Here is a 12385-nt window from a genome sequence, read left to right as displayed (position 1 = left end):
CGCCGAAGATCCACTTACCAATCCGGGCGGGCGACGGAGGCTGCGGGCGACGGAGATCGGCGGGCGGCGATGACGTGCGGCTGGATCCGACAGAAGCCGGTGAGTTGCCTAGCAACATCTGCAGGGTACAGTTTGAGACCATTATACAGTGGTCTCTAACTGTAGCCCTCCAGATGTTGCAAAACTACAACTCCCAGCATGCCCAGACAGCTGTTTGGGCATGCTGGAATATGTAGCTTTGCAACAGCTGGAGGGCTACAGTTTGAGACCACTATATAGTGGTCCCTAAACTGTAGCCCTCCAGATCTTGCAAAACTACAACTCCTAGCATGCTCAAACAACTGTTTGCTGTCAGGGCATGCTGGGAATTGTAGTTTTGCAACAGCTGGAGGACCACAGTTTGGAGATCACTTTGCAGTGTTTTCTAAAACTGTAACCCTCCAGATGCAAAACTGCAAATCCCAGCATGTCCAAACAGCAATCAGCTGTCTCGGCATGCTGGGAGTTGTAGTTGCGTACCTCCAGCTATTGCATAACTACATCTCCCAGCATGCCCTTCGGCGATCAGTACATGCTGGGAGTTGTAGTTTTGCAATAGCTGGAGGCAGACTGGTTAGAAAATACTGAGTTAGGTAACAGAACCTAACTGAAGGTTTTCCAACCAGTGTGCCTCCAGCTGTTGCAAAAGTACAACTCCCAGCATGCACGGTCTGTCAGTACATGCTGGGAGTTGTAGTTTTGAAACAGCTGGAGGTTTGCCCCCCCATGTGAACGTACAGGGTACATTCACACGGGCAGGCTTACAGTAAGTTTCCTGCTTCAAGTTTGGGCTGCGGCAAATTTTTCGCCGCAGCTCAAACTTCTAGCGAGAAACTCACCGTAACCCGCCAGTGCGAATGTACCCTAAAAACACTACACTAACACATAATAAAGGGTAAAACACTACATATACACCCCCTTACACTGTCCCCCCAATAAAAATGAAAAACGTATTGTATGGCAGTGTTTCCAAAACGGAGCCTCCAGCTGTTGCAAAACAACAACTCCCAGCATTTTCGGACAGCCACTGACTGTGCAGGCATGCTGGGAATTTAGAACAGCTGGAGGCACCCTGTTTGGGAATCACTGGCATAGAATACCCCTATGTCCACCCCTGTGCAATCCCTAATTTAGTCCTCAAATGCGCATGGAGCTCTCTCACTTCGGAGCCCTGTCGTATTTCAAGGAAACATATGGGGTATTTCCGTACTAGGGAGAAATTGCACTACAAATTTTGGGGGGCTTTTTCTCCTTTTACCCCTTATGAAAAGGAAAAGTTGGGGCTACACCAGCCTGTTAGTGTAAAAAAATAAAAAAAATTGGTTCAACTGGTCCCCACAAATGCAGCCACGTGAGTGACATTTTTTTTCTCGACTATACACTGAGCTTGAACGCTACACTATGGGGGAGATTTATCAAAACCTGTACAGAGAAAAGTTACCCATAGCAACCAATCAGCTTGGTTATTTAATTTTTAAAGAGACCTCTGAAAAATGAAAGAAGCGATCCGATTGGTTTCTATGGGCAACTGGGCAATTTTTCCTCTGCACAGGTTTTGATAAACCTCCCCCAATATCTTACAGAGCACCACTTTTGCTGCTAAACAGCTGCCGTTTCTGCCAGACTTTCCCACGGGGTAACATAGAGACACGTCATAAATGAGCAGTACCGACTGCATATCCTTTTCCTGAATTCAGCTTGGTTGTCTTATGCTAATATATGGAGGTGCCACAGGGAGAAGGAGATAGATTAACACCGACACCAGATACCCCCTCCAAACTAGAGTAGCAGGTTGCTTTGGAGTACAGGCTGTGGTTTGCTTTATACAAATTGGACCCTACCACTGGAAGGAGCACCAAAACCATAAGATGGACAAAAATAATAGAGCAAAAATTAAAGGGGTACTCGGGTGGAAAAAAATTTTTGTTAAATCAACTGGTGCCAGAAAGTGAAAAGATTTGTAAATTACTTCTATTTAAAAAACTTAAAGGGTACGCGCCTGAAAAAAATGTTTTTAAATTAACTGGTGCCAGAACGTTAAACAGATTTATAAATTACTTATATTCAAAATTCTTAACCCTTCCAGTACTTATCAGCTGCTGTATGTTCCAGAGGAAGTACTTTTTTTTTTTAATTTCCTTTCTGTCTGACCACAGTGCTCTCTGCTGACACCTCTGTCCATTTTAGGAACTGTCCAAAGTAGAAGCAAATCCCCATAGCAAACCTCTCCTACTCTGGACAGTTCCTGATAGGGACAGAGGTGTCAGCAGAGAGCACTGTGGTCATACAGAAAAGTAAATCAAAAAGAAAATAACTTCCTCTGGAGCATACAGCAGCTGATAAGTACTGGAAGGATTAAGATTTTTAATCGAAGTAATTTACAAATCTGTTTAACTTTCTAGTACCAGTTGATTTAAAAAAAAAAATTAAAAAAAATGTTTTCCTCTGGAGTACCCGGGCCACAAACTACCATAGTGACATCAGTGCTAAGTCTTACTGAACAGAAAAAAAGGGGTAGAAGGCTAGCATCTTTTTATACTAGACATGGGTTTGGAATGCTCATATACCACCATTATCGTGCTACTGGTTGGAGATTAAAGAACTAACAATTATTCTCAGGGAACTCCCGAATCTGCCAAGCAAGTTGGGGCGTAAGCTACTGGCACTAGTCTGAAAGATACTTTACATAAGCATACTACAGTAATGTTTGTGTTTATGCAAATCCTGTTCTTATCTAGAGGCGGCTGACATGTTGGCCCCAGGCAGATGGATATCCTCAACATTCATTTCTCGAAAAATGGAAGGACAAACTATTTATTTCACACAGGGAAAGAGAAGAATTTTACAAGAAAAACAATGGGATTTTTTGGGGTCATATAAGGATCTAAGTGATTGGATAGTAAAGAGGTAGGTCATTTTGCCCACGTATTTGTTAGATCAAACTAAATACTACAAACATTTGTGTCCACTTGTATGGAAGCATTTCTATAAACATTCTGTTGGGGGTGTAACTAGAAAAGGCTGGGCCCCACTGCAGCTTTGTACATTTTACAAAATTTTGAACACTGAAAGTATGAGCATTTATCATCTCACTGTAAAAGTAATGGCAAGGACACACTTTGTCAGGTGTGTAGTGTGGGCTGGGATAGACTCCAGACTGTAGTGTACAGACAGCCACAGATATACACCTATATATATATATATATATATATATATATATATATATATATAAGTGTCAGCTCCATGTATGGTGGTGCTAACTGTTAACTGTTAAACAAGGCTGGGATCGGAAATAATTTTTCAAAGTCTTAAAAGCAGTTTGTCAAATTTTCAGGAACTATTCCAAGTGGCTTTGAGGTGTCTAAATATCAGAAGAACCCCTCCCCCCCCCCCAAAAAAAAAAAAAAGAGGAGCACTTTGTGGATTTTGGGGCAATATTTAAAGCATACTTGTCAGATCCCACCATTAAAAAAAAAGTTGCTCAATGCCTAATCCTGGTCATGTACATCTAATTTTTGTTTCTTTTACCTATATCTGCTTTTCCCGAATAGATTTAGTTGTTGTTTTTGTGTTGCATGTGTCTTGCACCAGAATTTCCGACAAAAAAAAAATCACAAGATACCCTACTAACTCTCCACTTTACTCAGAAAACCCTACAAAGGGGTGTGGTCATCAGGAAAAAGGGGCATGTCTACCCCCCCCCCCCCCCCCCCCCAAAAAAAAATTTTTTTTTTTTTTTAAAGAAACCTACAAATTTACTAATGTTTCCACATAAAATGTGGTGGATTTGAGCTCTGGCAAACCTGGCAGATCAGAGGAAAAAATAGGGGGGAAAAATAGCCGAATACAAGAAACAATAGTAAATACCATAGAAAAATACCTGTCAGAAACAAAACCCCACAAAGAAAACTCCACTCCACTCTTGTAAATGAGGGCCAATGTGTATGTGTGTGTGTTCCAGCATCACTTCCAAACTGCTAAAGAGATTTCCATGAAACTTGGTACACATGTTACTTATATGTTACCTAAAAATATAGGATAGGTAAATTAACCCTTACCCACCCCCATTCGCAAAGGTTTGAGATTTTGTTTAAAGTCCTATACACGTCTATGGGAAATATATGTCACTGCATAAGTTCCAAACGGCTAGAGATATTTTGTTAATATTTGCTCATGTTACTTAAAAAAAAATGTCTACTAAAAATAAATAAAAATGTAACCTTAACCTACCCTTATTCGGGGCTTTTGTTTAAAGTCCCAGGCAAGTCTATGGTAAATGTGTGTTCCAGCATAACTTCCGTACGGCTGGAGATATTTCAATAGTAAAAGGGTATGTGCAGCTCACAATTAATTAGCCGAGGTATAATGATTATACACCTACACCCAGGTGTGAAGTAATATAGAAAAATTTTAACAAAATAAATTATCACCCCAAGGCTAATACCAGACAAACTGATACATGATAATTATAAAAAAGGATCGTGCTTCAATTTTATAATGAAGAATTGCAAGTTTTATTACAAATTCAATATGTAAAACAATGTTATTAATAAACCTCTTTCCGCAGGGCCCTTGCCCTTACCTCTCCACAAGGGCCCTGTGGAAAGAGGTTTATTAATAACATTGTTTTACATATTGAATTTGTAATAAAACAAGCCCTACTAGAGGACAGGATATAAGGACAGCATATGAAGACGTGATATGAGGACAGGATATAAAGTTGGGATATGGGGAGGGGATATGTGGTCGGCATATAGGGTCAGGATATGATGACAAAAGCTTACTCCTTTGTTACTTTTCCTCCCCCATAAGGATTAGGTAGGAAAAACCAGACAATGCCGGGTACTCAGTTTATTATAAAAATCCCTCTTTTCATGAGCTCACAGTGTTAGAAATCCTCTCAGGGGAAGGGGGTGTGTCCCTCCCTTGTGGTGGTGGGATGTGATTGGTGGGTCTGCTCAAACAGCCTTGTGCATGAGTCATCTCTTGTCCATGACCCATGACTCATGGACAAGCTGAGGCTGCGGCAGAACTGGTTAGTGTCCCAGTAGGTATGGGGATCTCTAGTGGTGGGAATTTTCAGGAGACGTTTTCTTTATTAAATATTTTAAAAAAATTAAACAACCATATTACCAAAGGTCTTTAATTTTTATCAGTAACAAAAAAGTATTTGCATCTGACAGTGCCCATTTAAAAGGGGTACTTCGGTGGAAAACATATTTTTTTTTAATCAACTGGTGCCAAAAAGTTAAACAGATTTGTAAATTAGAAACAAAAACTCTTGCCCGGACCTTCTAGGTGAGTATAGGTAAACTATAATTGAGTTTATAATTATAGAATAGATTACTGGGTCGTGCTTCAATAATAATGCAATTTATTTATTAAAATGACAATGTATAAAAGGTTACTCCTCACAGGGCCCATGTGTGGAGAACACATACAATACAGGCAATAGATAATAAAAGCACATCAAATAATAAGCATATAATTGTACCACTGGCATAAATATGTGGTTTCTTGTGTGCAACAAGCAAATGCCTATTTGAGATAAGCAGATACCTATTGCACAAAACAAGCCATAGGCAGAGCCTAAATATTACAATACTTAAGTGGCTATTTCCCACATTAGAATGTGCATATGTATAAATGTGTCCTTTTTATGATACTAGACAGTTTGTAGCAATTTAAATAATGTTACCGGTCTTTTGTAACAACTCGGGCAGTTCACACTGGAAACAGGTATTGTTGTGACAGTGCCTAGATGGTTTATTGCACTGAATCCTCTGTGCGGCGGTCCCAGATGGTGACGAAGAAATAGCCTAGCAGAGTCCTATTGTGAAGCGGTGGTGGTCATCACGGGCTAATGGCGCTGGCAGGCGCCGATGTACACAAGCTGCCGGGGGACCGTTGGCGCTGGCAGGCGCTGTAGATGGAGAGATCCTCACCGCTGGACTACGATGCTGGCTGTGTGGGATCAAAGACCGCACGCTGGATACGAGGAGCTCACCTCGTGCTATCGGCGTGTGACGTCAGCAGATGTTGAAGCTGGAAACACTGCACCTGAGTTGGACATGTAGAAGCTGGACCGGACAAATGCTGGACTGGATACGCTGTAGTTTGCCGGTTCACAGAAGGTAACTAGCCGTTAGTAATGGACACAGTTCATAAATAGCGTTTGTGCCAGTGGCTATGCATACAGGACTAGACGCGTTTCCGGGTTATATAATGTAACCCTTTCCTTAGATTTGTAAATTACTTCTATAAAAAAAAAATCTTAATCCTTCCAGTACTTATTAGCTGCTGGATACTAAAGAGGATGTTATTTTCTTTTTGGATTTATTTTCTGTCTGTCCACAGTGCTCTCTGCTGACACCACTGTCCATTTTTAGGAACTGGCCAGAGCAGCATGTTTGATATGGTGATTTTCTCCTGCTCTGGACAGTTCCTGACATGGACAGAGGTGTCAGCAGAAGGCACTGTGGATAGACAGAAAAGAAATCCAAAAATAAAAGTATTTCCTCTGTAGTATACAGCCGCTAATAAGTACTGGAAGGATTAAGATTTTTTTTAATAGAAGTAATTTACAAATCTGTTTAACTTTTTTTGGCACCAGCTGATTTAAAAAAAAAAAAGTTTTCCACTGGAGTATCCTTTTAAGCATGTTTTTCAGGTGCTATTTTAGGATTGCAGATTCCATTAAGGTGCCAAGATAAGGCTTCAATCTGAAAATTACATCTCTCAAGGCAAGGGTATAGTGAGTATTTTTTCCCTGCACGTTTCATACATTTCATTGAGATTGGTCATAAAAATCTCATAAAAATCAGTCATAAAAATGAATAATTATGGAGGAAAGGTATCATTTTGCTAATTTTTCACACTTTTTATTTCAAGATTTTACTTTCTCCTTTATGCTGGTTTCAATGCTTAAAATGTATCAAAATATGTCATCATTTATGACAAATGTAACCCGATTTTTCAATGCACTTTTTGGACATGTGGTTTCTACATCACCTATTATGTAAAGTTGCACAAAAATGTACAACCTTTTTTTATGCCAAAAAACTGATATACAAACATTTGTAAATTCTACTCTAACACATTGGCTTGCAAAGTACCGTATTTTTCGCCCTATAGGACGCACCGGCGTATAAGACGCACCCAATTTACAGGTGCAAAATCTAAAAAAATTTAGATTTTGAACCCAATAGTGGTCTTCAACCTGCGGACCTCCAGATGTTGCAAAACTACAACTCCCAGCATGCCCGGACAGCCGTTGGCTGTCCGGGCATGCTGGGAGTTGTAGTTTTGCAACATTTGGAGGTCCGCAGATTGAAGACCACTGCATAGGAGGTAATACTCACGTGTGCCCCGCCGCTCCGGACCAGTCCCCGCTGGATGTCAACCCTGGATGTCGCTCCATCGCTGTCCCCGTCGCTCCGGAACGTCTCTGCTGCCGTCCGGGTATCCTCGCTCTCCGTCGCCGCCATCACGTCGTTACGCACGCCGACGCACGTACGTGACGACGTGATGACGAGGAAGGAGAGCGCCGGCCATACAGGGGATCCCTGAACGGAGGAGACACCGAGGAGGCAGGTAAGGTCCCTCCCGGTGTCCTGTAAGCACTAACTCGGCTATTCAGTGGGGCTGTTTGGGACCGCCGCAGTGAAATGGCGGCGGTCCCGAACAGCCCGACTGAGCAGCCGGCTTAGTGTTATTTTCGCTTCAGATGCGGCGGTCACGATCGGTGATGTCCTGTATTAGCCGCGGGTCCTGGCCGTTGATGGCCGCAGGGACCGCCGCGATAGGGGTGTATTCGCCGTATAAGACGCACCGACTTTTTCCCCCCAGTTTTGGGGAAGAAAAAGTGCATCTTATACGGTGAAAAATACGGTAATTTTTGCGCAAGCCTTATTTTGCTAAAAAATTTACCACTTTTGACACTTTTATTATTACAGTCACAAAATTGCACATGGTAGTGCTTAGAAAAGGAGAAGTGATAACCATGGGATTGTTGGGATTGGGATTGACCAGCAGCCCACATGATCCCTCCCCCACCTCCCTTTCTGTATCTATCCGCCCTCTTGTGATATGTCTCTTAATAAAACAATTGGAAATAAAAGGAGTGCCTTGATCCTATAGGAGTGTGGATTTTGCTGGAATAGTTTTTCGGGTAGTTTGTTGCATTTGCAGAGCCCCAGATAAGCCTAAGGAGCTTTACATTCCCACCACTACTTTAACGCCTTAAGGACCAAGCCCATTTTGACCTTAAGGACCAGGCCAATTTTATTTTTGCATTTTCGTTTTTTCCTCCTCGTTTTGTAAAAATCATAACTCTTTTATATTTTCATCCACAGACCAGTATGAGTGTTTTTTTTTTTTTGCACGACCAGTTGTCCTGTGTAATGACATCACTCATTTTCCCATAAAATGTATGGCACAACCAAAAAAAATACTATTAGTGTGCAGAAATTTACAAGAAAACCGCAATTTTGCAAATTTTGGAAGGTTTCGTTTTCATGCCGTACAATTTACGGTAAAAATTACATGTGTACTTTATTTTGTGGGTCAATACGATTAAAATGATACCATTATTACATACTTTTCTATTATTGTTGCACTTAAAAAAAAATCTTACTTTTTAACAAATTAGTATGTTTAATTAAAATCTTTCTATTTTGACGACCTATAACTTTTTCATTTTTCCGTATAAGCAGCGGTATGAGGGCTCATTTTTTTTGCCATGATCTGTACTTTTTATTGATACCACATTTGTTGATATAAATCTTAATTTTTTTAGATTTCTTTTTAAAAAAAATAAAATATGACAAAAAAGCAGCAATTTTGCGCAATTTTTTTTTTTTTTACATTCACGCCATTCACTGCACTGGATCAATAACATTATATTTAAATAGTTCGGACATTTACGCACGCGGTGATACCAAATATGTGTATTCATTTTTTATTTTTTTTTACACTTTATGGGGGTAAAATGTGAAAAAAGGCCATTTTGCATTTTTATTGGGGGAGGAGATTTTTCCCATTTTTTAACCTGTTAAGGACCCCGGGCGTACCGATACGTCCTGACACCCTGGGTCTTAAGGACCCAGGACGTACGTGTACATCCGTGGGAATATCGATCAGCAGGCACCCCGCGCAAATGCCCGGGGGGGTCTGATGACGGCGGTCAGCGCAAGTCGCAAACCCCTGCCTCCATTACAGATGCCTGTACTTCTGTGAATAAAACCCGTGGATGGTGAGTGCAATACCTCTGTTTTCTTTTCGTGTTTTACTTGCTACTTGCCCTGGGCTGCACCACCAAGATCCACTTCTTTGCTGCACCTGCACCGACATTAACCCGCATACCTACAACATATCATAGTTCTGCAGTGCCTGCTCCACCACACTCCAGTTCCTGAATTCACACTTGCGATTTGCGCCTATTCCAGGTCATACGGGTCTATGGTGACCCGGTGACCCGAAATATAAGGGGGATCGCGGTTGTCCAAGACACCTACGATCCCCCTGAAGGGATAGGAGTGAGGTGGCAGGGGCGCCACCCCTCCTATCCCTGCTATTGGTCGTCAAAAGCAATGACCAATAGCAGATCGGGGGCGGCAGGGTTAACTTTCGTTTTCCCCGTACTGCCCACCCACAATAGGCGGGGCAGGACGGGGAAACCGACAGGGACCAGGCGCCGAAGTCCACTTACCCATCGGTGGAGGCTGCGGAACGCGATCGGCTGCGGTGTTCGGCGCGGGCGGCATGTTGTGCGGGAGAAGGGGACGGCTCCCTGGATCCTACGGAAGCCGGTGAGTTGCCTACCAACATCAGGAGGGCTACAGTCTGAGACCGCTATACAGTGGTCTCTACACTGTAGCCCTCCAGATGTTGCAAAACTACAACTCCCAGCATGCCCAGACAGCTGTATAGGCATGCTGGGATTTGCAGTTTTGCAACATTTGGAGGTCCACAGTTTGGAGATCCCTGTGCAGTGGTCTCTAACTGTAGCCCTCCAGATGTTACACAACTGCAAATTGCAGCATGCCCAAACAGCTGTCTCGGCATGCTGGGAGTTGTAGTTGTGTACCTCCATCTGTTGCATAACTAAATCTCCCAGCATCAGTACATGCTGGGAGTTGTAGTTTTGCAACAGCTATAGGCACACTGGTTGGAAAATACTGAGTTAGGTAACAGAACCTAACTGAAGGTTTTCCAACCAGTGTGCCTCCAGCTGTTGCAAAAGTACAACTCCCAGCATGCACGGTCTGTCAGTACATGCTGGGAGTTGTAGTTTTGAAACAGCTGGAGGTTTCTTCAAAGTTTCTTCAAAGTTGGATGGAAAAATGAAAAAAACATTTTTTTTTTATTTTCACAAGGGAAAATAGGAAAAAAGCCCCCCAAAATTTGTAACCTCATTTCTTCTGCAAAAGAACATACCCCATATGTGGATGTAAAATGCTCTGCTGGCGAACTACAATGCTCAGAAGAGAAGGAGCACCATTGGGATTTTGAAGAGAAAATTTGTCTGGAATTGAAGGCCACGTGTGTTTACAAAGCCCCCATAGTGCCAGAACAATGGACCCCCCCTCCACATGTGACCCCATTTTGGAAACTACACCCCTCATGTAATGTAATAAGGGGTACAGTGGGCATTTACGCCCCACAGGTGTCTGACAGATTTTTAGAACAGTGGTCCGTGAAAATGAAAAATTTAATTTTTCATTTGCACAGCCCACTGTTCCAAAGATCTGTCAAATGCCAGTGGGGTGTAAATACTCATTGCACCCCTTATTAAATTCTGTGAGGGGTGTAGTTTCCAAAATGGGGTCACATGTGGGGGGTCCACTGTTCTGGCACCATGGGGGGCTTTGTAAATGCACATGGCCCCCGACTTCTATTCCAACCAAATTCTATCTCCAAAAGCTCAATGGCGCTCCTCCTCTTCTGAGCAGTGTAGTGCGCCAGCTGAGCCCTTGACATCCACACATTGGGTATGTCCATACTCAGAAGAAATGGGGTTACAAATTTTAGAGGTCATTTTCTCCTATTATCCCTTGTAAAAATATAAAATTTGAGGAAAAACCAGCATTTTAGTGAAAACATTTTTTTTTTCATTTACCCACCCGACTTTAACAAAAAGTCGTCAAACACCTGTGGGGTGTTAAGGCTCACTGTACCCATTGTTGCGTTCCTTGAGGGGTGTAGTTTCCAAAATATTATGCCATGTGTTTTTTTTTTCTGTTCTGGCAGCATAGGGGCTTCCTAAATGCGACATGCCCTCCAAAAACCATTTCATCAAAATTTGCTTTTCAAAAGCCAAATGTGATTCCTCCTCTTCGGAGCATTGTAGTGCGCCAGCAGAGCACTTGACATCCACAAATGGGGTATTTACATACTCAGAAGAGATGGAGTTACAAATTTTGGGGGGCATTTTGTCTTATTATCCCTTGTAAAAATTTTAAATTTGAGGGAAAACCAGCATTTTAGTGGAAAAAAAAAATCATTTACACATCCAACTTTAACGAAAAGTCATAAAACACCTGTGGGGTGTTAAGGCTCACTGGACCCCTTGTTACATGCCTTGAGGGGTGTAGTTTCCAAAATAGTATCACATGTGTTTTTTTTTTTTTTTTTTTTTTTTTTGCTGTTCTGGCACCATAGGAGCTTCCTAAATGTGACATGCCCCTCAAAAACCATTTCAGAAAAACTCACTCTCCAAAATCCCACTGTCGCTCCTTCCCTTCTGAGCCCTCTACTGTGCCCGCCGAACACTTGACATGCACATATGAGGTATTTACTTACTCGAGAGAAATTGTGTTACACATTTTAGGAAGATTTCTCTCCTTTTACCCCGTTCAATAACTGGGTCTACAAGAACATACCAGTGTAAAAAAATGATGATTTTGAATTTTCTCCATCAATTTGCTGCTATTCCTGTGAAACACCTAAAGGGTTAACAAACCTTTTAAATGTCATTTTGAATACTTTGAGGGGTGCAGTTTTTATAATGGGGTCATTTATGGGGTATTTCTAATATGAAAGCCCTTCAAATCCACTTCAAAACTGAACTGGTCCCTGAAAAATTTCGATTTTGAAAATTTTGTGAAAAATGTGAAAATTGCTGCTATACTTTGAAGCCCTCTGATGTCTTCCAAAAGTAAAAACATGTCAACTTCATGATGGAAACATAAAGTAGACATATTGAATATGTGAATCAATATATAATTTATTTGGAATATTCATTTTCCTCATTAGCAGAGAGCTTCAAAGTAAAAAAAAAAAGCAACATTTTCAATTTTTTCGTCAAATTTTGGAAGTATCGACAACATTTTACCACTAACATAAA

The sequence above is a fragment of the Hyla sarda genome, chromosome 6 (genome assembly GCF_029499605.1).
Source record: "Hyla sarda isolate aHylSar1 chromosome 6, aHylSar1.hap1, whole genome shotgun sequence".
Taxonomy (NCBI): domain Eukaryota; kingdom Metazoa; phylum Chordata; class Amphibia; order Anura; family Hylidae; genus Hyla; species Hyla sarda.
The sequence above is the reverse complement of the archived record's forward strand: the minus strand, read 5'-3'. Positions refer to the sequence as shown.